The sequence below is a fragment of the Protopterus annectens genome, chromosome 4.part0, assembly GCF_019279795.1.
Source record: "Protopterus annectens isolate FY-2018-M chromosome 4.part0, PAN1.0, whole genome shotgun sequence".
Taxonomy (NCBI): domain Eukaryota; kingdom Metazoa; phylum Chordata; order Ceratodontiformes; family Protopteridae; genus Protopterus; species Protopterus annectens.
Window position 1 is genome coordinate 90,758,595 of NC_056733.1, and position 26,880 is coordinate 90,785,474.

The following is a 26,880-nucleotide window of genomic DNA, read 5'->3' on the forward strand; positions in this document are numbered from 1 at the left end:
TCATTAGCTGTATTTTGATTGGCTGGCTTCTGCAGGAGCAGAGCCTTACAGACTTTACATATCAGGAGGCTTGCTCAGTTCAGTGCCAAGCTTTATCCTAGTCTACAACAGATTGCATTCTGAAGAAGTCGTAAGGTGAATGCTGATGAAAGCACTCAATAAAGTGTCTTAGTGGATCTACCAGAATGTTTCCTTGCTTCTACAACTTTCTTGGTTTTACTGTGTTTTGAATTTCTAAGTAACTAGGGAACAGTAATTATTCAATCAGTTAGAAAAATACAATGAGATTAGCTAAATGTTGTTTTTTCCATATCTGTCTGAGACTTTCCATCTATGTTATTTTTTATATTTCCTGTGATTGAAACTCTGGTGTTTATTGTAAATAGATATTCAATATGTTTCATTATTTATTATTTATTATTATTACATATATCTAAACCTTTCATTGTAGTTGGTCTTTTAGAAAATATTTGACCTTTGAGAGTACTTGCATTTTTTTAGTTGCACTGTGGCTCTGTGTTCCTGAAAGTATTGCTTCTCAGTTAAACACTACTATTAGTATAAGTATTAATTTTAATAATTATAGTGTGGGAACCCTAGTAAGAGCCTTAAACTAGCTGGCTTCAGGTGTTTTAGTGGTAGCAGATCTACCTTACAGTTTGGTTGGAAGTGGCAGAGCAGGTGAGCTGGGCCAGCCTTTCCCAGGTGGGTGAATGTGTGTAAAAATCAAATCTCAAAGAGATGGTGTGTGACAGCTACTTTGAACAGGGACACCGAGAGCACTGATTTCACAAAGAGGGTGGTGGAGGACTTGACTTGGAAAACCCAGCTAAGGACTCAGCTCTACAGAGATCAGTGGGCAGCCTTATTTGGGACCTGGAGAGAAAGCCCAGTCCCAGGACTGGAGTGTGCACTATCTGTGTGTTCTTAAGGGAAATTGTACTTGGTGCACAGATCTGCATCTGAAAATACTGTGTGTGTCTATTTTTCTCACTGTGAATGTTCCTCACCAGTGTCAGTGGAGAAGATTGAGGCTCCTTGATCTCTGGCCCAGAGATGGGACGTCACATATTGGTGAGCAGAAGTGTGGATATTAATTCAACTTCTGTAGCCTGTAAACAGTTGTCACTAAAGGTGTGTGTACTCTCAGCAGCCAGAAGGTAAACATACAAAGTTTCATTTTTCACAACAGTTTTATTTTTGTTAGTTTTCTTTAGTTAGGAAAACCAGGCAAAGATGTCAGGAGAGGATTATGACAAGCTGACAATGAAACAGTTGGCTAATGTGTGCAAATCCAAAGGACTGGTGCATACCAACCTGACTAAAGAAGAAATTATTTCAGACTTACTCACAGCAGCAGCACAGACCAGTGAGCAGGAAGATAACCAGTCTGGTGATGGGGATGTACAGCCCTCAGAAACAGGGCAGTTTACCTTTTCCTCAGAGGACTTAAAAACCTGTCTGGAGTTAAACGTATGGAATTAGAATTGGCAAAGGGACTGCAGTGTTTGGAGGATGAAGAAAATGAGAAGCAGAGTCAACATGAGAGGGATATGCTGACTCTTCGAAAGGAAGATGGAGGTAATGGGAAAGGGAATAACTAAATCCCAGAAGCAACAAATGTCAGTAAATTTCTTCCACAGTATACAGAAGGTGATAATTTTGATAGTTGTATTCATATATTTGAAAGAGTTTGTAAACAGTATGATGCTGACCAAGGGCTCTGGGTATGGTTCCTGACCCCCTTACTCCATGCTAAAGCTGTAACTGCAGTTTCTAAATTGTTTAATACTGATTGTTTAAATTATGACAAGGTTAAACAATGCTTATTAGAATGTTTTAAGTTAACACCTGAAGCTTACAGAAAAAATTGTGAGCATAGACATAAGGCAGATGAAAATGTATGTGATTATATTGCTGAGCTAAGCACTTATTTTCATAGGTTTATGAGTGGGTGTCAGGTCACCACTTTTGAAAGGTTGGCAAACCTTTTGGTGTGGGAACAAACCCTTAGCACTTTGCATGAGGACATGGGAATCTGGTTGTTAGACCAAGAGTATAACTCTGCAGATGAACTGGGATGAAAAGGGAATCACGACTTGGCAAGCAGGGCACCACTGCACAAGAAGGTGATACCCAGTGCTGCACATGGATATAACAGAACCCATGGTGGGCAGCCTAAACCACTCCAACAGAGTCCACCAGTAAAAGAGGACTCCACTAGTTCAGGTACATAGCCAAGATCACTGTGTAGATGTTTTAAATGTAACAAGCAGGACCATGTAGCAAACAAATGTCCACTGAAGCAAGGTGGGGAACAGAAGGTGAGGGAGCCAGCAAATGGGAATAGCAGCATGCCAGTGGTAAGTTGTCTGGAGACAACAGGGGTACCAAACTATCGTCAAAGTTTGTATCCTACCTTAGTGGATGGAAACCCAGCCACTGCTAAGAGAGACACAGCCTCTGACATAACCATTGTGAAACCTGCATAGTTAAAGAGGAGCAGTATTTGCTTGGGCATTCCTTTCCAGTCAGAGCTTTAGGAGGGTCCCCATTCCAAATACCTTTGGCCAGGGTTCACCTTGACTGGGAGTGTGGAAAAGGAAGCAAGCAAGTATGTGTGTTTGAGGATATCCCTGCATATGTCTTGATAGGGAATGATTTTGATAATGCAGTACCTTGGATGCATGCAATCAGGCTTGGAGACAGGCATGTGAGTCTGGTAGCCTGGGAGAGACCCAGATAAACCCCACACCTGAAGCCAGGGCTGGTGATGTGGCTGTTTCAGGGAGAGAGCTGCTGTGTAGCAGTGAGCCTGGAGGTGAGCCACAGCTGCTGATAGGTGCTGATGTTCCCTTGGACAGGGTGACTCCAAGGGCATAGATGAGTGTTAGTACCCAGGGTGACAGTGAGTCACAGATGTCAGAAGATACCGGACTTCCTGTGGAAGAGGAGCTGGGAAGGGTCACAAAGGTAGACTTGAGACAGGCTTAGCTCTTGGACCCTACATTATGAGGCTTGAGAGAGGTAACTAAGGAGGTACCTGATTCTTAAGGAAAAGGGGAGTCTGTATAGTGCAACAAAGGGTTGCAGTATAGAGAGTACTCCTGAGGGAGGTCTATAGGGTGAGGCAGTACAGCAGTTTGTAGTGCCTAGAGCTTACCATCTGGCAATTCTAGCCATAGCCCATGACATTCCTTTTGCAGGTCATATGGGCATAAAGCATACCAAGAGCCGTACTATGCAGAACTGTTATTGGCCTGATATTACAAGGGCTGTAACAGGGTACTGCAGAACCTGTGAGCAGTAACAAAAAGTAGGAAGGCAGGAGACAAGGTCAAAGCTCCTTTGATGCCTTTGCCTGTGACTGAGGAGCCATTTTAGAGGGTTGCTATGGATATTGTGGGGCTTCTGAGTACCCCAAGTTCCACATTGGAAGAAATATATCCTAGTGGTAGTAGATTATGCTACTAGATACCCTGAGGTGGTGGGTCTGCCCTCCATCGAGGCAGAGAAGGTGGCAAATGCTTTGTTAGATATTTTCAGCAGGGTAGGTTTCCTGACAGAAATACTGACTGACAGAGGTGGCACTTTCAAGTCAGACCTGCTGGCTTGTCTGTGGGAGCACTGATGGAGTGAAGCACCTAAAGACTACCCCCTACTACCCCCAGACTAATGGTCTTGTGGAGAGGTTAAACTCTCCACTGAAGAGCATGCTAAGGGCATTTGCATACCATTTTAAGAGAGTGAAACAAATATCTGCCCCATCTGTTATTTGCATACAGAGAAGTACCCCAGGAATCCACAGGTTTTTCACTCTTTTAGTTGCTGTATGGGCATAGGGTGAGCAAACCCTTGGATCTGATTCATGATGAGTGGGAGGGTGACTGTGAATCCCACAATGAGTCTGTTGTAGCATATGTCCTAAACCTCAGGACAAGTCCTAGGAAGCTCATTGGCTTGGCCCAGGAGAAACTATCAGGAGCCCAACAGTAGAAAAAGCTCCGGTATGACAGGAATGCTCATGCTTGGGAGTATGTTGTGGGACAGCAGGTTATGGTGCTCATTGCTGTCAGACACAATAAGCTGTAGGCAGCTTCAGAAGGACCCTTCAAAGTGGTAAGGTCAGTGATATTAACTATATGGTAAAACTGCTAGGCAGGAGGCAGGGACACAAACTGTACTATGTTAACATGATGAAACCTTATCTTGATAGGGAGGCCCTTGCAATGAGTATTTACATTGGATGGTAGGAGGAGTCTGAGGAGGATCTGGTGACTGATCTCCTTAGTGAGGCTCAGACTGACACCTCACTGGAAGGAGTAGCAATGTCCCAGTGGCTATCACCTACCCATGTTCAGGAAATCCAAGCAGTGTTACAGGAGTTTGGGGACACATTCACTGGAAAACCTAGGTGCACCCAACTGGTGCAGCACCATGTGGATACAGGACCCCAAATACCTATCAAGCAAGCCCCTTACAAAGTTCCTGAATGAATCAGACAGACTCTGACAGAGGAATTACAGGAACTGTTAGAACTGGGTGTAATCCAGGAGCCCAGCAGTCCCTGGGCCTTCCCAGTGGTGCCGGTACCAAAGAAGGATGGCAGAAACAGGTTCTGTGTGGAATACAGAAAAATAAACAGTCACACACAGAGTCAGATGCTTATCCCATGACTAGGACAGATAAAGCCTTAGAGCAGCTGGGTGTGGCTAAGTATCTCACTACTATTGATCTGACCAAGGGCTTCTGGTAGGTGCTCTTGACTTTCACCACTAGAGAGAGGTCAGCCTTTGTGACACCTTTCAAATTATATGAGTTCATGGAGATGCCCTTTGGGATGAAAAATGCCTCAATGACCTTCCAGAGGCTGGTAGATTGTATCCTATTAGGAGCAGGAGATTATGCCCTTGCTTACCTGGACAATATTGCCATCTACAACCATTCCTGGCAAGAGCAGATTCAGCATCTCAGGGAGGTCCTGGGCAGACTGAAAAGGGCAGGGTTGACCATTAAGCACATGAAGTGTCAGGTGGTTATGGCAGAGGTCTCTTACCAGGGACATAGAGTGGGGAATGATAAGATCAAGCCAGAGCCTGCCAAAGTGGAAGGTATTCAGACATGGCTTGTTCCTATTACCAAAAAGCAGGTGAGGGCATTCTTGGGGACAGCGGGGTACTATAGAAAGTTTGCTCCCAATTATAGTACAATAGCTGTCTATAGTGAAGCATGTTGCTGTTAACTGGATAGTGTTTTTTACCTTGGTATTTTTGGACAGTCAAAAGGTTTTTGAAACTGTTGTGAAATACTGTTGCTTTGTTGAAATTTCTGAAGTAAACACTGGTGCTATGTAGTATGTCTAACAGCGGCAATTTATGTATGAAAGGAAGTATCTGCTGTGGTTGTCTTTTGTATGAAGTTTACGTTTGGAATATCACTGATGTATTACCGAAACATCTGGTCTGTAACGAGTAACTGTAATGTTGTTGGCGGTGACCTTATTCTGTATGGAGTTTGCAGTCTACCATCTAGAAAAAAACATTGGTTTGTTATGAAACTTTTCCTATAGTTACCAATAGACTGGAAAAAAAAACTGTCACTGTAAATATGATTGTCTCTTTTGAAATTATGAAGAAGTGTTCCGAATGAACACTGGTGCATGTAGTCTAACTGCTGATAAGGTTGCTTTGAATAAAACTTTGCTGTTCCATAGATTGCTCTGTAGAACACATATAGTCTGATTACTGATGCAAAGTTGCTATGGGATTTTGGGACTTACTTTAACTGTTGTTCCCCCATGGATGGTAGGCTTGCCACTGAAAGAATTGATAAGAATGTAGTATACTGGAATTAACTGGAAATAACTGAAATGAGACTGGAATGAAAGTATTTGTTAATTACCCAAACTTGTGCTGAGCAGGTGCTGGTGTCTTTTATGGGCCAAGTTTTTTTGCACTTTCACAATAAAGTCTGCAAACGCTGTAGTTCAGTTAACAATTCTTTATTAGATGTTAACAATATCCAGATAATGTTATCAATACCAGCTCCCCATGAGGTCCCTGATGAAAGTTTACAGGGACCTTCTTTTGTAGTTACCGCATATGTGTATTATTAACTACTGTAATTTGGTTTGAATATACAGGCTTTATGCCACTTCACTCATAATCTGCAGATATGTCCTGATAGATAGTGATGTCCTTTATGGTCTCAGAGGTACTATTAGCTTATACCTCCAGCAACTTGGCTAATTTATGTAATTCCCAAATAGCTTTAATAGCTCCATCTGCAGGGAATATACCTGCTCCAGCAATTACCCCTCTTTTCTCTTTTCTATTATATAACCACTATCATTTACATTTTGATAAAAGATTAGTATGAGGCTCAACAAGCTGCTCAATAATCTGCTTCCATGTCTTGCTCATCTTATCTTTCCAACATTTCCTGTAACTATTCATCTAGTCTAGGAAGGTCTGAGCTCACATTTTATACTCTATAAACTATAGTTAATTATTTTAGCATTGTTCTTTAAATTATCTGTTAATACAATTACAGTTTGAAATTAGAATGTAGTTGTAAAACATTTAGAAATATAGTAAATATTTGTGATTTGCATAACTATGCATTTATACTACATAAATAAACATTATTTTACAATTAGCTTACACGGATTTCAGTATTTTTTGTATTTATTTAACTGCTCTGTCATTCATTTTACAAAGACTGTTTGACTAATACCATCTGTGATTTTATTTATTTTTAAAATTCAGAACTTTAACTGTTTGGGGTGGTGTTACTATACAATTATATAAAATTGTAAAAAAACAAATAGATATTAGCTTAACTAACATATGTTTATTTTTACATTATTTATATTTGCTGTTGTCTGTCTTTTATTCTTGTGCATTGTAACAGATGTATGTTAGATGAAAAGAAAAAACATGCATGTCAATCTTGTATCTTTATATCTTTATTTAAGCATGTCAGTCTTGTGACTTTAAATCTTTACTCTTATTATTAACTATTTCCATTTAATTTTATGCACTAGAACAGTTTAGTGTAACTATTTTTATTTAATTTTTATACATTAAAACTGTTGTGTACCTTTTGAATATGCTATTAGAATAGCAGTTATACGGCCTATTTTACTGTACTACTGATAAATGTTCTTGGTTTAACTGAATGGAAGTTTTGAACATTTGAGAATGATTTGTCCAGACATCAGATTTTACCATCCTAGCATGTATGCTTAACCATTTTCAAAACACAAACATATTATAAAATATATTTCTTTTGCACAGATTAGCTATGTATGCAGGAAGTTCCCAGTCTCTGTCAGTTCAGCTAATTTATTTCCTTTATCCTGCAACTGCTGTTGAAGAGTTTCTTGTAATGTTGCATGGTCTTTCTGATATTTTTCAGTAACCTGTTCTGCTGAATCTAAAACTCCTATGCACTTTTGAAAAGATGTATGTATAACTTGTCTAAACTTCCTGAACTCATTGTGTCTGTCTTTTAGAAGTTTATTACATTATTTTGTAACAAAATGTACTAGAGGTTCTATCAGTAACTGATTTGACTCACATGTGGTGACAGGGCATAACTGTTCAACATCTGAATATAATAGAAACAGTTTACCCTTAGTTAATTCTGTATCATGAACAGATCTGTCTTCACAGTCTATTTTTTAGCAATATGATGCAATGCTTTTTTATGGCATAATACACAAAATGCAGTTTTTGTTGAATCACACACTAAACATTTGTTATACCCCACATGGTTTTCTTTGAGATACCAGTCAAATATTGTAATACATTTGCATAATGCCTTACTATCAACCTGCCCTAATAAGGTTTTACATTTACTAATGTGCTGTGTATATCAACATTGCAATTTACTAAAGCATGGTTTACTCCTACACAGATTATGTCCCCTAATAATATCCATACTGTCTAATAGCATCCAAAATCTCTAATAATATGCAAAATGTCTAATAGCATCCATACTAAAAATGCGACACAGAAAAAAGTCTTACCAGTTAGCAAGAAAACAGGTGATCAGGCTGTTGTTGCTGATGGCTGGAAATTTTTCAGAGTCACTTGAGAAGCTGGTGAAGTACAACAGGCAGCGGACTGCTGTACAAAGTAGATATCCACCTTTTCTTGGAGAATTTATGGCACTGTGATTTTCCTGAACTAGTCTCACTCCAGATTTAGGCGTCTAAAAAAACTTTACTACTTCAAGCTGCATAAACTGGAATACTTCTGTTTAGGATTTACACATAAGTACAAATGTTAGTTACTGCAATTTGACTGAAGTGACCCTCTGCAGGGCTTACCATCACCCTGTGTTTGAATGCAGATTTTAGGTTCAAATGCAGGCTAGCTTGCCATTGAAAACTTATATGGTGCTGCTTACTGTGATGGATTTGAAGTCTTCTTAAGACACTCAGTCTTGCTGGCTGGATTCTGCTGAAATCAAAGCCTGGTTATATTTGCAGTCACAGTCTGTTGCATACAGAACAGAAACTTGCAGAATATACACTGATGAGAGAATATACTTTGCAGCATCAACTTAGAGCAGTAACAAATAACTTTTTATAATAAACCAGATGGACTAACGTTGAAGCTTAAAGTACTGTTCCACTTTACTTCTCATATAGTACAGATGATGTGAGAGATATAACATTTACCTCAGGACAAATGTGTCCCTACCAATACCCCTAACATAACTGGATTAATACAGATCTTTATATACAATTTTAGTCATGCACATGCATATACATTTCCTCTTGGTATTCTATTTTGGAGAATTGCTCATCCTGTAGAAACAATACTGATTGTTGTAGATGCTGACACAAACTGCAGACTTAATGATATTATTTTTCAGCTTTTCTGACATGGTGAGCATCCTGTTTTTTATCTTTAGTATTCTATTTGTATCTTTGTATAAGAATATCTGTTCTTGTGCCAAATGCAGAAAACATGTTTTTTAAGGAAACACGTTGTAACAGTGTCATAAACATGCCCTGTTGTCCATTATTTTTATATGCAGAAAGGAAACACATTGCCACAGTGTTCTTTAAAAGCAAATTTTGCATTTTTGCTCTTGCATACATCCTGTTTTTAAGGAAAAAATGTCCATTCAGTAAATTCCTTATTTTTCAAGCCACAGTCATTTAGTATGGATGATAATCACATATTACTAAACTCTGTTTCTGCATTTAAGCAAGCTTTATTGTATACCTTATTTATGTTACATATTTGTAATAGAATTACTTTCAACCTTAAAACCCTGTTGAGCATAATCTTACACTGTCAAGAATATTGACAGATCGCAATTGTTACAAAATGCTACAAAGTTAAAGATGACAGTTTATGGTTGGTGACCAATTTTGGTAGTAACATTTCATCTTTTAAGGCTCTGATAAAGAAGCATTGGGATATTTTATTATCAGACAATAAATTGCATGAATTAATACTATCATGACGCTTGTTTTTCTATAGATGAGGTAAGACAATAGGCAATCATCTTAATCATTATAAAAAGGTTTTCAAATCAGATATTGAGAAGCAGCAAACAATGAAAGGCAGACCATTCGTGGAATGCCAACCCTACGGGCATTGTTCTACTTGCAAAAATGTTATGAAAACTAAACAATTTACCTATTGTAATACATGTGTTTTTGATATTCAGTGTTTTAGTGCTTAATTGTTCTGAATGACTGATTTATTTAGCAACATGCACTTGTTCAGCTTTTTACATAGGACAAAACTCTAGACAATTTAAGACACGTATTTATGAACATTTGAGTGATATTAGGAATCATCAGTCCTTTAATGCTTTATATAAACATACCGTTAAACATCCTACTGCTACATTTAGTTTTATAGCAATAGATAGAATTTGTCATTGTAAACATAATAAATTAGGTTGGCATGAAATTTTAAATAATAAAAAATGAGATTTGATTATCAGGTTTGGGACATTGTCTTCTCCTGAGTTAAATGATATTTTGTAATTATCTTTATTAAGAGGTAGAGTTTATCTAATTGGCATGCTATTTAATCAATTACTGTAAAGTTTGTGGTTGAATTACACTGGAGAAGGTAAAGTTTTACCGAAATCGGTCTGTTTTTTCACAATAAAATATAGCAAAAATTGTAATGAATGTTTCCCAGTTCCAGACAAAATTAGAAAGCCATTAGCAGCAGCATCACTGTCATCAGCAATGGTTTAGAAAGTGAATTGCAAATGTTAGACAAATCAATAACATTATAATGACCTGGTCTGTGACGTAATGTTTTTGATAATTGTTTTTAGAAATGTTAATCCAATACAGAGATTCGAGATGTATATATGATTAATACCTAATTATTTAGAATTCATAAGAAGTTAGCTAATGTTGAATGTACTCCATTTTTTTAGATTTGGAAGTTAGAATACCAAGAATACAAGTAAATGATAATGGTCCAGATTCATATACAGCTACACTAACTGTATAGTAGGTATACAGTATGGGCCGGATTCATAAATGCCTACACTAAGTGTACACTCTGTGTGTACTAAGTTTATGCCGTTCTGAGTGAACAGACAAAATAAGCTTGATTTCCACCTTCCTCCTCCTAATTTTAATTTTCCTACTTTTTTTTTTTTGCAGCCTTAAATATTGAGGGGGATTCCTGAAGATTACCACAAAGTGCAGACTGCATGTACAATTAGTATAATCTTACTGAGTGAACAGGCAACACAAAAAATGAGGTAGGGATGTTCTTGAACACAGATCATCTACACATAGGGCAGGGTTCAATAAACACTACATTGCTCACTGAAACCATGTTTGTGCCACAGTGCAATGTGCACACAATAGAGCACCGATTTGTATTCAGTAAGCAGCTCTACAAGATGTGTAGAACAATGGCATGTTAATTACTGCATAGCTAGCTAAACTGTATGCTAATCAACCAATCCAAGATGGCAGAGCTAGTAATCAAGCTATAAAGCAATCATGTACACTTAGTGTAACCTTCTGCTTTGTATCCCAAAACCTACTGGAATACAGCCATGGAAGCTACATTGGACAAAAAGAATATTAGGGGCTGCTGCTGTTCTTCTGCATGTGCATGTGCAACAGGCTCAAGTCTATGCTGCTCCTGCTGATGATGATTGACCTTGGGAAAGGAGGAGAAAGGCATTTAGACCCTTTTTTAACTTTTTATTGTCTGCATAAGGTGAAAATAGTAGAGAGCTACAGGGTGGATAGTGACACACTCCAGGAACTCTGCAATGTTTGTCATCCTCACCTGACAGCAAGGGCAAACAAGGGGGAACCAATACCTGTAGAAACCAAGGTATTTCTAGCACTTAGAATATTAATGAATCCTTTCTGTACATAGCCCAGAGCAATTTACCTCCTATATAGGATCCCCCCTCTAGCTGCATGCTCACTAGAATTCCTACTGCCTTTGTACCCAAGGAAAAATAATACATTAAACTTAAAGAACTGGGCAAGTTCTGTGAAAAGGTACTTCTATATGCCATTGGCCATCCTGCACCTTAAGAGAAAGAACACAGAAGATTTTCTTTTCTAAACAAAAACAAAAGAAACAAACAAAAAAAAAAACAGAACATCCTCATCACCTTTACCATCAGAAGGGATACTAGAAACCCACTGCCTTTTGTACCCAAGGAAAAATAATACATTAAACTTAAAGAATTCAACAACTTCCATGGTGCGGTACTTCTATCTGCCACTGGTCATTCTGCACCCTAAGAGAAAGAGCACTGAAGATATTGTTTTACTAAAAGGAAAAAAAAAAGGAAAACAGAGCATCCTCATCACCTTTACTATCAGAAGGGAATCTAGAAAGTAGGGGCACTACAGTTCTTTTTTATCTTCCTGGACTATTTTAGATAAGCTATTAATTCCATCCTTGGCAAGCACATAGTGTTGAGGACCACACTCCCTCGGGTACTTAGCAGGGGTTATTCTACCCCCTTCTTAGTATCTAAACACCTCTGTTGGCCATACATTTTTCCTCCCATACTATATCTACTACTACTACTACCTTCCTCAAAATGGCAAGCCTCCTGTCTGTTTAAGCTTATACGTTTTTTTCTAATTTTAACATGAGAAAATTAAAGTTAAATAAATAACTACACATATATAGCAACACTTAGTTTTCTTCTCTATTTGGCATATGTATACTTACAGATGACTCTTACCAGTTGTTTCTTTCTATTGCTTCTACATCATTGTGGGTTGGCCCACCTCCTTAATGAACTTAATTTGTTAATTTTACCAAGCCAACTTTAAATGCCCTTTCCCATAATCCCTTGCATCCTTAAAACCCTCAAACTGAATTTTGTCTATCTTTTTCTGTACATAACCCTGAGCAATTTACTTCCTGCATAGGATCCCTCCTCTAGTTGCATGTTCACCAGAATTGTAAATAAATCAAGGAAGCTGTTAAAGAAAGTGTTTGTCTTATTCTGAGTTTTGCCTTGATTATGCTTCATCAATAACTCTGTGATACAACTGTTTCTATACTATACAACAGATAACGTAAGGATCTAAGGACAGCAGATATTTCCAATAAAACTTTCTTTTTAATGTAGAACAACCAAAAAAACAGGAACATAAGCACTTTCATAGCGATGCTATTTCATCAGATGTATAACAAAATGCAAAGCACATGTAACATTTATATAATAGCTTGCTAAGTCACATGACTAAACTAAATCACTACTAAAAGGCATATACATCATAAAACAAATTTGATAATACACAATTTTAAAATGATTCATATAAAAATCTTATATATAAAAAATTTGTATCTCCCTCTAATTAATATGACTACAAGAACAATATGCTTATATATGTGTATGTATATATATATATATATATATATATATATATATATATATATATATATATATATAAGGAACTACCAGTAACTTCTAATTTTTATTTTCTATTTTCTATTAAGGCTTCTAGCTTTCAATTTAGGTTTGATAGGAACCCTATCATTCAGGCCATGTCCATAATGTCCCCTTAATCCTATAATCCACTTTGACTCAGTTTGTTCAGTTAAATTATTTACATCTCCTTTTCTGATGTTTTTGAAAATACATGCCATAACCATGAATTTAAAAAAGTGTGTTTGGTTTGTACTTAAAATATGTTTAGATAAAGCACTTACAATACTGCCTTTTTTGGCATGATAATAGTGTTCTCTAATCCTTTCTCTAAGGGTTCTATCTGTTTTCCCTATGTAAAATTTAAAACATGCTGGACAATAAGCTAAATACACAATATGAGGTGTATCACAAGTAGCATAGGTATCAAATTTATATTTTCTATATTGATCTAGATGATTAAATTCTCCAGTGCTGTCAATGTATTGACATAATTAACAATGATCACAAGGTAAAGTACAATGTTTGGTAAATATTTTCTTATTATTTGTCTTTGAAATACAAATACGTTGTTTTATAGATATCATATTTTTAAAAATAAATTAGTTTTTTTCATCTATTATGCTCTCCATAGTTCCATTAGTAGTTAAAATTTTCCAGTGTTTTTCTGTAATATTAATATATTCTTTGATGTCATTTGAATATTGCATACACATTTTGATGCCACTATTTACATTTGTATGTGTATTCATTGAGTTATCTGTATTATGCCTCTTGCCATAGTAAGGTTTGGCTTTACTACTTCTTAACTCTGTAATATTTCTGATACTTTTGTTAATGTCCTTTTTATCATAGCCTCTGGCAGTAAATGCTGTTTCTAAGTACTCTGTTTGTTGAACAAAATCTCCATTTTCAACATTTAGTCTTGATGCCCTATACATCTGACTGTTAACTATACTTTTAAAAACATGTGTAGGGTGCATGCTTTCTTTATGCAGAAACTGGTTACAATAATGTGGCTTTCTATATAATTTTGTAGTTACATTACCCTCCATGTATATTAAGACACTTACATCTAAAAAATCTATTAATTGTTTAGAATGGGTGTGTGAAAATCTTAACTAAGAAGTAGTATCATTGTTATATTGTAAAAACATTTCATAAGATTCAATGGTACTCTTCCAAAGCAAAAAAATGTCATCCACAAAGTGTCTGTAAAAGACTACTTGTGAATTGAAGGGCCCATTGAAAACATGTTGTAATTCCCATACAACTAATACTGCATTGACGTAGCTATGGGCACAAGGTGTGCCCATAGCTATGCCATGTTTTTGCTAGTAGACAAACTAGTGCTAGTGCACAAACACTGTATTCTCTATTTCATAAACTCGTCCTCACCTTAGTCCTCCCATCAGCAAACTTCTTACCCTCCCCTGCCTCTTCATTCTAATTTTTCTCATCATCCTCACAGCAGCCTACCTTCCTTCCCTTCATATATTCTTTTAAACTACCACCAAACTTACTCTCTCCTAAACTTCAACCATGTTCCTCATCTGTGTCTCCACTCCTCTTCTTCTTCTAATCTATCACCAGTCCTCCTCTCAAACTGAAATATCTCCCATAAACTTACCTCCAACTCTAACTCACCCAATAAGAACTTGGAAAAAAAAATCACACTATCTCTATAACACTCTATCTATTCAATCCATCTAACTCATTCTTACACAAGTTCAAATTAGTCCTCCACCCCTCACACCCTCTCAAACCCAAGCCTAAATATTACACCTACAACATTAAGATTCCTATATTTACACATATAACCTCAAGTTTATTCTTATATGGAGATATTCACCCCAACTCTGTCCCCAAGTCTTCCCCATCTCCTCCACACCCCAAGTCTTCTACCAAGTGCCTTGCCATATATTCATTGAATATTCACAGCATTCTCAGCAAAGTCAGGGAATTTCAGTTGGGGATTGCCCAGTACTCACCCGACATAATTATACTCACCAACTTAGCTCAAACCCCAGATCTCTGACAACTGGGTACAATATCTTCCTCTGGGACAAGCTCCACTAAAAAGGAGGATGTGTAGCTATACTTTATTCTCACCAACTTAGCCTATTCGCCTTGTCCATTTCACTCCCCACTTTTCACCCTGCAGAACTTTTTACTAGTAAACTGCAAACTTAGCAATCATAAAAGACTTATGATCACTGCAATATATATCCCCCAGGTAAAAACAACTCAATTCTTGAACATGTTCTCTCCTGGATAACTCACTACATATTCTATGAAACAGAAATTCTGGAGAACGTTAACATTGATTTCAAATCTTGACCACTGACTCCTCTAACTCTAGTTTAAATCTCCATGGCTTCACACAACTCATTTCAACCCCAACCCACTACAGCAAGTTTATCAACTCCAGTTCTCTCCTTGACTGGATAATAGTATCAAATCCAAACTTGTACCACAACCACAAAACACTGTCTGATTCTATAAGTGACCACCTTTCCACCTGCATTCGAAGGTACTCCCTCAAAAAATTAGGCTTCATAAATATAAAGAGTGCCAGAGTCTCAACAACTTCAACCCTGATGAGTTCAACAATAGACTAGCCTCCATAAACTAGTCCTTTCTCTTAAATCTTCCTCTTGAGGATGCTGTACACAAATTTAACCACATGTTTCTAGACATTCTCAATTCCCTTGCTCCCATTACAAAAATCAGAGTGAAATCCCTCTTTACTCCTTGGCTTTCTCAGTCCAATTGCTCTGTTATGCACAGTAGGGATAACGCTTGGAAAAACTGGCTAAAAACTAAATCCTACATCCACCTCCAAACCTATAAAGAACTCCAAAACGTCACTAAAACATGTCAATAATGACAAAAAAAAACTTCTACCTTAAGCCTCAAACAAACCATCACAACAATCCTAAAAAAATTCTGGCACACAATTAAAAATATTCTGTACCCAGGTATCCTAAGTATACAGACCCTTGCCCCAATGGCTTTCCCCTTGAGAACACCGTTATCCTCAACTCTTGTTTCATTGACTCCATTAGCAAACTAACCCAGAATAGACACACTCCCAATCTTACTATCCCTCCCTTCTGCTCAGACCATGAAACTACCTTCTCACTCAAATCTGTCTCCACTGCCCATATTAATTCACTAATAAACAAACTAAAGCCCTGCTCCCCTTCAGCAGACAATCTACCACGGGTCTTCCTAATGCTATCTGCTATCTTAAAAACCTACCCTATCTCTATCATTATCAACAAATCTATCCAAGAATCTACAGTCCCGTATATCTGGAAACTATTTTACACTATACCCATCCATAAAGGAGGACACTCCAATGACCTCATAAACTATAGGCCCATAGCCATTTTGTCACACTCTCACCAATACTTGAAAAATTCATACACAAACAGCTCCTTGAATATCTTTTACAATAAAATCTCCTCACTCACATTGCTTCTGCCCCAATCATTGCATGACTGCTGCTCTAATCTCCTTCACTCATACTATCACTCAAGCCAGAGGCAACAACAAACTGGTATTCTATCTATTTTTACATCTCTCCTTTGACATGGTATCTCACCCTAAGTTTCTAACTAAAATGTCTGATCTTGGTCTCTGTATTCGTATTCTCAAATGGTTCTCAAGCTACCTTACAGACAGACAGCAGTCTGTCAAATTACTCTCCTCCTTTCTTCTTTCCTGTTAATACTAGAGTACCTCAAGCTTCCATTCTCGGATCACTATTATTTAACATTTTCACAAACAGTCTTCATACTTCCTGTGCACAGTCATCTCTCATACAATATGTGGATGATTCCACTGTCATCTGCACTTTTGATAATCTTTCACAACTGCACACTTTAACCCAAAACCTCCTTCAACTCAGTTGAAAGATAGCTAACTGACAATCAACTAGTTCTCAATCAAAAAAAAAACATGTTTTTATTTCTCCCGAAGTCTGTTTCTCATCATAAATCTTCATTTACTGTCACATCCCTTAACAGCACTGCTATAAATGTAGAGACACTCACCAAGCTCCTGGGTGCTATCATAGACGATCAACTAAATTTCTATTTTCATGTTCAAAATTGCATAAAAAAGACTCACCAAAAACAGGGCTTACTTTATAGAAACAAAAAAAATTACTCACTAAGGACTCCAGACCATCCCTTGCCAATGCCTATTTTCTTCCTAGTTTTCTTTATGCTTCTCCTGTCTTAACCAAACTACAATCCTCCCTAAAGTGAAAACGCGAACTCTCCTATAACAAAGTTGCTAGATTCACTGCAAATCAACCCTACAACTCACACCACTATAATCTCAAATCCTTAAACTGGCTTGAGCTCCCCCAAGAGCTCCTATTAGCTCAACTGCTCCTTACTTACTCTGTTATTAACAAACCCACCTCCTGCCCTACCATATCATCCCTCATCTCCTACTATACTCCCAGTCACTCTCTCAGGATCTCTGATTAGTTTCTCCACAAAATCTACAAGCCCACAAGAAATATTTGCCAACATCTATACAGCTATTCCATTGCTTATGTCTGGAACAAACTTTATCTGACCATTAGAACTATATCCAATACCTCAGCTTTAAAAAAAGCATTAAACGAGACTCTACTAACTCATGGATCTGTTCCGGCCAAAATCCCACCTAACTCTCATCCTTACATCCCAACCCTCACTTCTCTGTGTACCCCCTGACAATTCACCTTCGGTTCTATCCTCCATTACCTACCCATATCTAACTTCCTTCATAACCTTCCCTTACTCTGTTCCCACTCTTCCTTTTTTTCTCATACCTATCCATTTCACCCAGTCTCATTCTACTGTGTTAATGTCCTTAGTATTCCCTTTTCACATCACCTTAGTCAACTCTTCACTTAGTGGTATTTTTATTTTTGTATTTCTTTAATCCAAAGCTTGTAGAGTGTTTTATTTTGTATTAGAGAATGGGCAAACTGTACATCATTGGAGAATGAACGTTCTCCAGCAGGGTATTAATGTACAAGTAATGCCGAGTGAAAAACGAGTCCGCCACTTCAAGGCAGCATATCAAGCTGCTGTGGTGCTAGGACTGCTAAAAACTAACGACCAGCATTACTTTATACTCGCTAAGCAGTGTTTTTGCTCTTTAGTGAGTGTAAAAAAAAAAAAACTGAAAGAAGTGTATGTGTGTCTGTATGTATGTATATATGCGTGTTTATTTTTCTGTCTGTGTGTGTGAATGAATGCATGTATGAAATCAGAAGTGGCTGTGTGTGAGAGAGACATAGAGAGAGTGAGAGCATTCCTATGTAAGTGCATGTATGAAAGCAGAGAAGACTCTGTGTGTGTGTGTGTGTGTGTGTGTGTGTGTGTGTGTGTGTGTGTGTGTGAGAGAGATCGAGAGAGAGAGTGAGAGCGATCTTGTGTGAGTGAGTGCATTTATGACAGTAGAAGTGACTATGTATGAGAGTGAGAGAGAGAATTGGTTGTCTGTGAAACTGTTGTGTTTTACTTACTTATTTCTTTTTTTAAGTACTATATTAATTTTGATATATTTTTGATGTAAAATGCTTCCTCCAACACCATTAACATATACTAAAGAAAGTTTGAAAGATTAGGTGAAGGAACTATTTTACATCAAAAATATACAAGAAATAATATAGTATTTAAAAAATAAGTAAGTAAAACAACAATTTTACAAAGAGCCCATTCTCTAAGCACAATAATGCCCACCAGGGTATGTGTTAATGTGTAATTGTATTTCTGAAATTGTCATGGATCTTTACCTACTATAACGTGTCTTCTATAGTCATTTAGCTCATTGCTTGCTGATTGATTTATTTTGTACTGTATTTGAGATTTTGCACTATATTTTTGAAGTTTTTTGCTATCTATAGCTACTTCTGTATTCAGTATCTGTCATGTAGCTGAAGTGTGCTGTACTTTGTGTTCATTCTGCCATGTTAATTGTTCTGTATGGAGCTTTTCTCCCTGGACCTCCACTGAAAAAGGGCCCATGCTCTGTTGGATATACCTAGTTATCAAATGTCAAAATAAAATAAATAAAATAAAATTAGCTATAGGAACCTTTCAGTGACCCACAGGGGACATACTGGGGGTGTCACAGGCATCAGCATCCAGTATCCTACACCAATTCCTGAATGCTATGCTACGGCATGCCACTGACTATATATATTCCCCCTACCCCTGAGGACAGAGCTAGAACTATGCAGGAGTTCTACCTATAGCACACTTTCCTGAAGCCTTAGGTGTCATAGACATTTAGATCAAAACACCATGCATGCAACAGGGAAGGGTCTACATCAACTCCATTAACTGCCAAGTCATGGGTAATGCTACAGGAATCATCCTGAATGTGTGCGCTGGCAACCACAGCAGTTACCACAACTCCCATAGCTGACACACCTCAAAGTTCTACCAGAGGTTTTGAGGGGTGTTGTGCCACAAGGCCATTTACTGGGAGATGCCGGGGATGCACTAGACCCATGGCTGATGATGCCCATCAGAAATGCATACACACAGAGGAATGCTATAATGAGGCACATGCTCAAACAAGATATATCATACAGTGTGTGTTTGGGCTTTCAGTGCCTAGATACATCAGCTGGTGCCCTGCAGTATAAGCCCAGTACTTATACTCAAATTATTACTGTCTGTGCTATCCTACACAATATCATCCTGCAAAAACAGCTGCAGCAGGAACACCAAGGAATAGGATCAGCATTCCATCACCACTGGCAAGGTCACCACAACCATACATAGGTGAGGAGTCAGAGGGGAACTTCCAACTGCTGTGGGTGTAGGTAGACAAAGGAGTGCACAATATGCCTTCGCCCTGGCCAAAAGGTAACAGATAGCACACATGCAGACCACCTAAGAGGTATACCTTTCATCCTATGCAAATACATACAGTACAATTGATGCCAGGCAATGCTCACAATCTTTCTTCCCCATGTCATGGCTGTGTACTGCTAGCATCAAACAGAGTCAGCCCTGAATGACAACAGTTGTAACTGTAAGACTATCAAGGTAAGTGTTGAACCTGTAATAGAAAAATAAATGTGGAAGAACACGAATGGTAAATACCTGCCTAACTGGTACTTGTAGATGTAGCTAAGTAAAATGTGTATCAATATCTAACATGACTGACATATGTAATATATACCTATGCAGTTTACCAAATAACCTGACCCATGCAACTTAAATACATAGTAACCGAGAACACTAAATAAACTCAAAACAAACTAAAAAAACAGTCACAGCAGATCGTCAAAGTAACAAAGCAGAGGAACTTTGTGTTAATAAAATTTAATTGAAGCGCTTTTTGTTTGCACAGTGTGAAAACTTCCTCAGAAACCATATTAACATTTAAAACACATATAAATATACTCAGGTGTACCAGGTTAACCAATCCAATCACTCAAACTTACTTTACCACTTTCTTAAAGGCATATTAAGTATATTGATACTTTACTCTAAAGAAATACATAATATACATATATACATGTTTCATTCAAGCCTGGATAGTTGTATGCATTTAATGTAATCTGCCAGGCTAACTCTAGTTCCTCCAGTCGTAAAGCTTGAATGAAACATGTTCCTTAAGTAGCATTTTAAAACTGAAGAGTTTTAAGAGATGAGGTGGAGTTTCTGTACTATTAATCTAGCTGTACATTGATTATATGTATATTATGTATGCATTTATTAATGGGAGACATTAACATGCTTATTTTTTATATACATTTTTATATTTTTGTACTTTTGTCTTTTTATTCATGGATATAAATCGGCATACAGAAGTATGCTTACTTCTTTAAAGTATCAATATACTTAATGTGCCTTTAAGAAAGTGGTAAAGTAAGTTTGAGCAATTGGATTGGTTAACCAGGTACACCTGAGTATATTTATATGTGTTTTAAATGTTAATATGGTTTCTGAGGAAGTTTGCACACAGTGCAAATGAAAAGCACTTCAACTAAATTTTATTAACACAAAGTTCCTCTGCTTTGTTACTTTGACAAACTGCTGTGACCATTTTTTAAATTGTTTCAATTTAAATACATACTATAAAAAAGCATTCTAAAAAGTGTGAATATCCCTACACTCCCATAAGTAGAGTAAGCATGTCTGACAACAGTCTCCTGCCCTTCCATTTCTCTAGCTACACACTTACATTTCAGTGTAGATTAAGCCCTCTGAGCACTCCGAAGATGCAAATGAGATGTGAACTCATTAGAATTGCTGAATACTAAACTTTTGACTTTGTGTAGCAAATGTAAACATAGTGTAGCCTCTACACCATTGTCAGGTGCTAATGGTTTGCAACTGTGAATTATTACACTGACTGAAGCAAAACTCAGTAATGCACAGACACCCTTCACAGAAGTAGGTGTGTCAGTGAGGATACACTTACAAAGTGTGGAACTAATTGCAATGAGCTTTTAAATAAAACCAAACACCCCATATGTATATTTTCTTAATTAGTGTAATAGTACAGTTTTCTGCCTTTGCTGAAAACTGTTGTTGACTGCCATATATTTGTATCATACCTTGAAAGTCAAAAATGAGAGAATATGCACTAGAGATTACATGTCTAATAGTAAAGCAGAGATAAGGGAATGATTTCCAGAATACAAAGAGAAGGCAGAGCTGCAATTTTGCAAACATATTCATAAATGTGTGATCACTCATTCCAATAAATATGTTATGTACAGATTTACAATCAAATGAGAATGCCCAACTGCATGAACTGTTCATTACTGGGTATGAAATACTACTTGCTTGTATGCACATTATTTGATTGCTACTGCAAAGCTGTGCCTGGGGCAAAGACCGATAATACACTGCAACTGTGTTGTGTAAGTGCAGTAGTCTGATTGTTCAAATCCAGAGCTGTGTAATTGTTTAACCTTTGTTTCTCTTTTTTATCCTTTTTTTCCATGTGCACAGTGCATGGCACAGTGCAAACATGGTTAGCTACTTAAAATGTAAAAATTTAATTTCATTCACTTTATAAAGTGTTGAACGCAAGCATTGAATGACAGTCAGCAACATGGTTGGTAATGACTGCAGAAATTACAGCTGTTACCTGACTGTCTAAAAGAGATGACATAGATAAAGTGAGGTTGGAGTCCCAAAGTAGTTATTTTTACTGAGGAAGGGTCATAATGGGTATTTACACAAGTAATATATGTTCGCTATTGCCTTTTACATTTGTGCGTTGCCTACCTCACAAACAGGGTTTACCACTTAAGGGAAAAAGTGAAAAATTTAATTTGGTTCGCCTTCCTTCGTGCAAACAGGCAAAGCAGCAATGTGCAGTGGTCAGCACTCTGGACATAACAGAGTGTGGAAAATACACCTGATGCCTAGATTTCTTTGTGCCACCAGGTGTAAATATAGTGAGTTCATGGTCAGAACACAGGTGATCCAGTGTTCAAATTCAGCATAGTCTACTTTTAGTAAGGTTACCCCACTGTTATTTTTCACAACAGTTTGGTTGTAAAGGTAATATTACATAGCAATAGCTATGTATACCAGGTTAATTGACCAAAAGGTATAATTACTGATGGCAAATAGGTATCATATGTATTATATGCGTAACTGGTTTAGCATGACAATGATGATTATGTAATAAAAAATGCAGTAGCATATCTCTGATGGACACAATAGTTTACAGACAATCATCTACACCTCTCCCATAACCCAAGTGTAACTGTAAAACAGGATGTATTGTGAGGTAAATATCATGACTCCAAACTCTATTACTAAAGTCATGCAAGTCTATCCATTTCCAGTATATTGTCAGACAGTGGTCGTGCATCACACCTGAGAATGCATAAGCTAGGACCTTTTAATGTCACACACATATAGGCCTAATTGAAGTATAGCACTAGTCACTATTTAAGCTGCAAATCTGTAATGCGCATGGTTGATAAGCATGTCTACTGTGGAAATGAGGAATAATCACCTGTTTGGAAATACATGAATTTTCTTTTACATAGGTTTGAATACCACATTGTATAAATTACTTTAAACAGTGTGCAAATCCCCACAAAATATGCACCAAGTCATCCCACTGATCCCTCCAAAGCCATGGCTTAAAAGACAAGTCATTTAGCATTTCAGTGGTGACCAGTGGACAAAGTGTGACCAGGTGCAGGAGCACACATGCCATAAATCAATGCCAAATGTCACATTATCATTGCTGTTTTATTAACTCACTTCCTCTTTGTTTGCCAAAGTTTCTCTTCACTTGCCATCATTCAAATGTGGTTGGCATTGTTGTGCGTGTTTGTTCACTGGTCATAAAATCCAATATCACAAACAGACAGGAAAACATTTCAACTGTTGTTGGAGGACCTTTGCAGACATGGCAGGAGATGGTAAGGATGGTGCCCAATTCAGGGCATAGAGGTGGGGTGCGGACGAGTCAAAAATATTTGCACACTCCTCATGAAGTGCTGTAGCCACAGGCTGTTGAAGGGGGGGACTATACCGGGTCTCAGTACAAGGCTGAGGCTTGAACAGCCTAGCCAAGGCTGTCTCTAGTGCGACTGGCATGTCACACACTGTGGAGCAGAGTAGGTACCACTACAGTGACCTAAAGAGGTGCTCAACCAGTGAAGTGTATCAGTTTAGAGCTGCTGACATCCCCAGTTGTGTAAGTATACCGATCAAGCAACTTTAAATGATATGGAATGCGGTAGATAACCATGACTGGTATTCATAATACTTTCATGTCTCTTCTTTCATTTTCTATTTACAGCTGCAGAGGAAATCTTGGAGAACAGGTAGGCACATAGTGAGAAGTTGGCATGACTCAGAGATGTAAGGGGTATGTATGCAGCATGACTGACCCTTATTATAATAAATATATTGTGATTTCATAGATCAGCATTCATTCTTTCTTCTGTAGCTCTTGGTAATTGTATTAGACAAGTGTAATAATGTATTCAGATTATGTGGGTTTGATTTCCACAATAGCTTATAGATTCACATTCAGAAAGTATCATTTTACATATGAAATTCAGTAATATTGCCTTTAATCCCATTTTGTTAAGTTAATCTGTAGTATCTTTAAAAGCATATATCGAATATGTGCATATTCCAAAGATTACTTGTAACAATTCACAGTCATTTTTTGAATTATGAAATCTCTATAACTTGTATAATAATAAAATTATACTTATCGTAGTAAAGCATGAATGTAACATACCATGGTTCTAATCACCTATTTTCTTTTTTTGTCTCACCCCACCCCTTATCTTGTAGTTTACCTGGAATCATGCCATTCTGATGTCATACCTTTCTGAAATCAAACAAAAAGCTTTTCAGCACAGGGAGGTGGGCCAACTGCTGTGGCTCAGCCTGCCAACCCTTCAACAGCTGCCACACCAACATCAAACACATGTGAGATGCAACCTGGCAGTAGTGCCTCCACAGCCCCTGTACTACATGGCCCATCCACATCAGGTAGCATTGCCCTGGGTACTGGTGCAGTGGCATCCCCGGGAGTATTGGTGGAGGTGGTGATTGTGTCACTTATCAGGAGCTACCAGGGATGGTGCATGATCTAATAGAGACTGGCCTTGGTGCCTGTATCAGCCACCTGGAGAGGTTGCTCATTAAGCTAGAAAACAGACTCCCATGTCAAGCAGTCTCACAGGAATGTGAGGAAGGGGACAGTGATGACAGTTATGAGGGTGAGGACTAGATTCTTACTGTTCCCATGCTTGATGGGCATGTAGCTCCAGTGTTCCCACCTATCTTCAATCATGGTGTCCCCCAACCTTTTGTGTCCATCACCATTCCTGTGTCTTTCTTGTTTGTCCTGTTTGTATGCACCTGCTTCCTCACCAACACTACCTGTCTGACCCTTACGTTCCTATGTCCCTTTACCAGCATTCCTCCTTTTTTTTTTTGAAATCCAAAATAAAAAAAAAGGCAATTGCACATCAAAAAAAAAAGTGTCCCATACATAACACTCCACTTCGGACATGTGTCTTCTTAACACACATGATTCGGTCCAATTGACTATACAACATCATTTCATTGTTGTCACACCTGAGTGTTGTGATAGTCTAAATTCATAAAATTTTCTCTAAATGCACACAGAACTGTGTTGAAGAAGTGGAGATCTATGTTTTTTCATAATTCCCTCCTGCAAATTCCCCTTTGTTCTTCCCTCTGCTTGCCTTCTCACTTCACCACTTTCCTATCTCCCCCATTTTTATACCTTTAATCAGGTCAAAAAATAGAATCACACAGCACTCACATGACCAGAAATGGCCCATAAAAAAGCATTCACTTTTTGTCCTCTGCATTTGTGCAGAGTTTGGCATCATGTACCAGTGTTGAGTGGTAGAGGATGGCTCTTTGTGTCCTATGGGAAAACCTGGTGAGTTTTGCCATCAGCTGCAATAATACGGTTATCTCCACGCAAAGGTGCTTAAACATGCTGCAGTATAGGAATACACAGTTAAAGCAGAGTAAAGCCATTACTTTTAAACAGTTACTCTAACAGTTCTGTACACTGCTGGATGTTAACAAAGTGTAACTTCCTATGTGGAGTGTTGACATAAATCACTTGATTGAAGTTTTTTTTTTGCCCATAGCATCAAGGATCCAATTCCAGATGTATCTCACATCATTTCTTAGTGTTATATTCTATGTCTTTGATATGTTTAATCATCTATATCTTAACAATTGCCACAGTTATGAGTTGTCATGGAGATATATTGGATACTAGCCAAAAAAAATATTTGCATTTAAATCCATCTCCACAGCTATGGCACCCTTGTTGTGCTTGTCATAAGGCTGATGTCCCTCTCCTAACCCTTATTTACCCCCTATGTCATGTCACTTCAGACTGCAGAGCATGGCAGCTTAATAATGAGAACAGAAAAAGAAAAAGCCCATAAATGTTACATTAAACAAGCATTGCAAACATTGTTATGTGCATGTCCATTTCTCCTTGTATGCACCCCTTCACTTCTACCCTTCTTGATGGGTGTGTATCTATAATACTGATTGATGTATGGGTCATATCATGTTTTCTGCATACTGACATGACTCTGTTGATCGATAATATAAACATGTTACCTTGATTCAATAAGGGATCAATGCTCTCATAGTGTGCAAGGTTTCAAAATCTGCTGTAGGATTCCCTTTGTGTCATGTTCATGTGATGATGGACGAAATATTCATCTAATATGATGTGGAAAATATCCTTATTGTGAAGCATACACCACACACTTTTCAGGATATCTGTCCCTACACAAATAGTTAACCTTTCTACTGAGTCATACTAATCATTTCCAGATGTGTATGACCCTTGTCATTTGTAGCAAGCTGTATGCACAATTAACTTGTGATTTGTAGTGAGGCCTGCAAAACAGATACTAGTTATAGAAGTGCATTGTGGTAGGCATTATTGATACAATTTGGGAAGACATAATCTTTCATGTAGTAAACTGATAGTCACATTTTCAATCCTGATCACATTTACTTAACTAATGACATCCTAGCACCATTTGTCAAAAAAAAAAAAAAAAACGAGAATCATTTGGTCTTGAACCCTAGCTCACCTGTGCTCTGACCAGGAGCTCACTGCTCTTATACCCTGTGCGACAGAGAAAGCTAGGCAGCAGCTGTATTTTCTGCACTCAGTACTGCCCAGAATGCTGACAGCCGTGCATCGCCACTGAGCCTGTTTGAATGAGGGAATGCATACTACATTAACTTTTTCACTGTTCCTTAAACAGAGAACCACATTTTCTCGGCATTAAATGTTGCGCAGTTGGGGAAGGTAAGGCCAACACTTATTTAGGTAATACAATTTCAGCCCCAACATTTCAAAGACAGATGACAGCATGCACATCATACTAGCTGGTAACAATATCTCCCATAACGTATCCTGCAA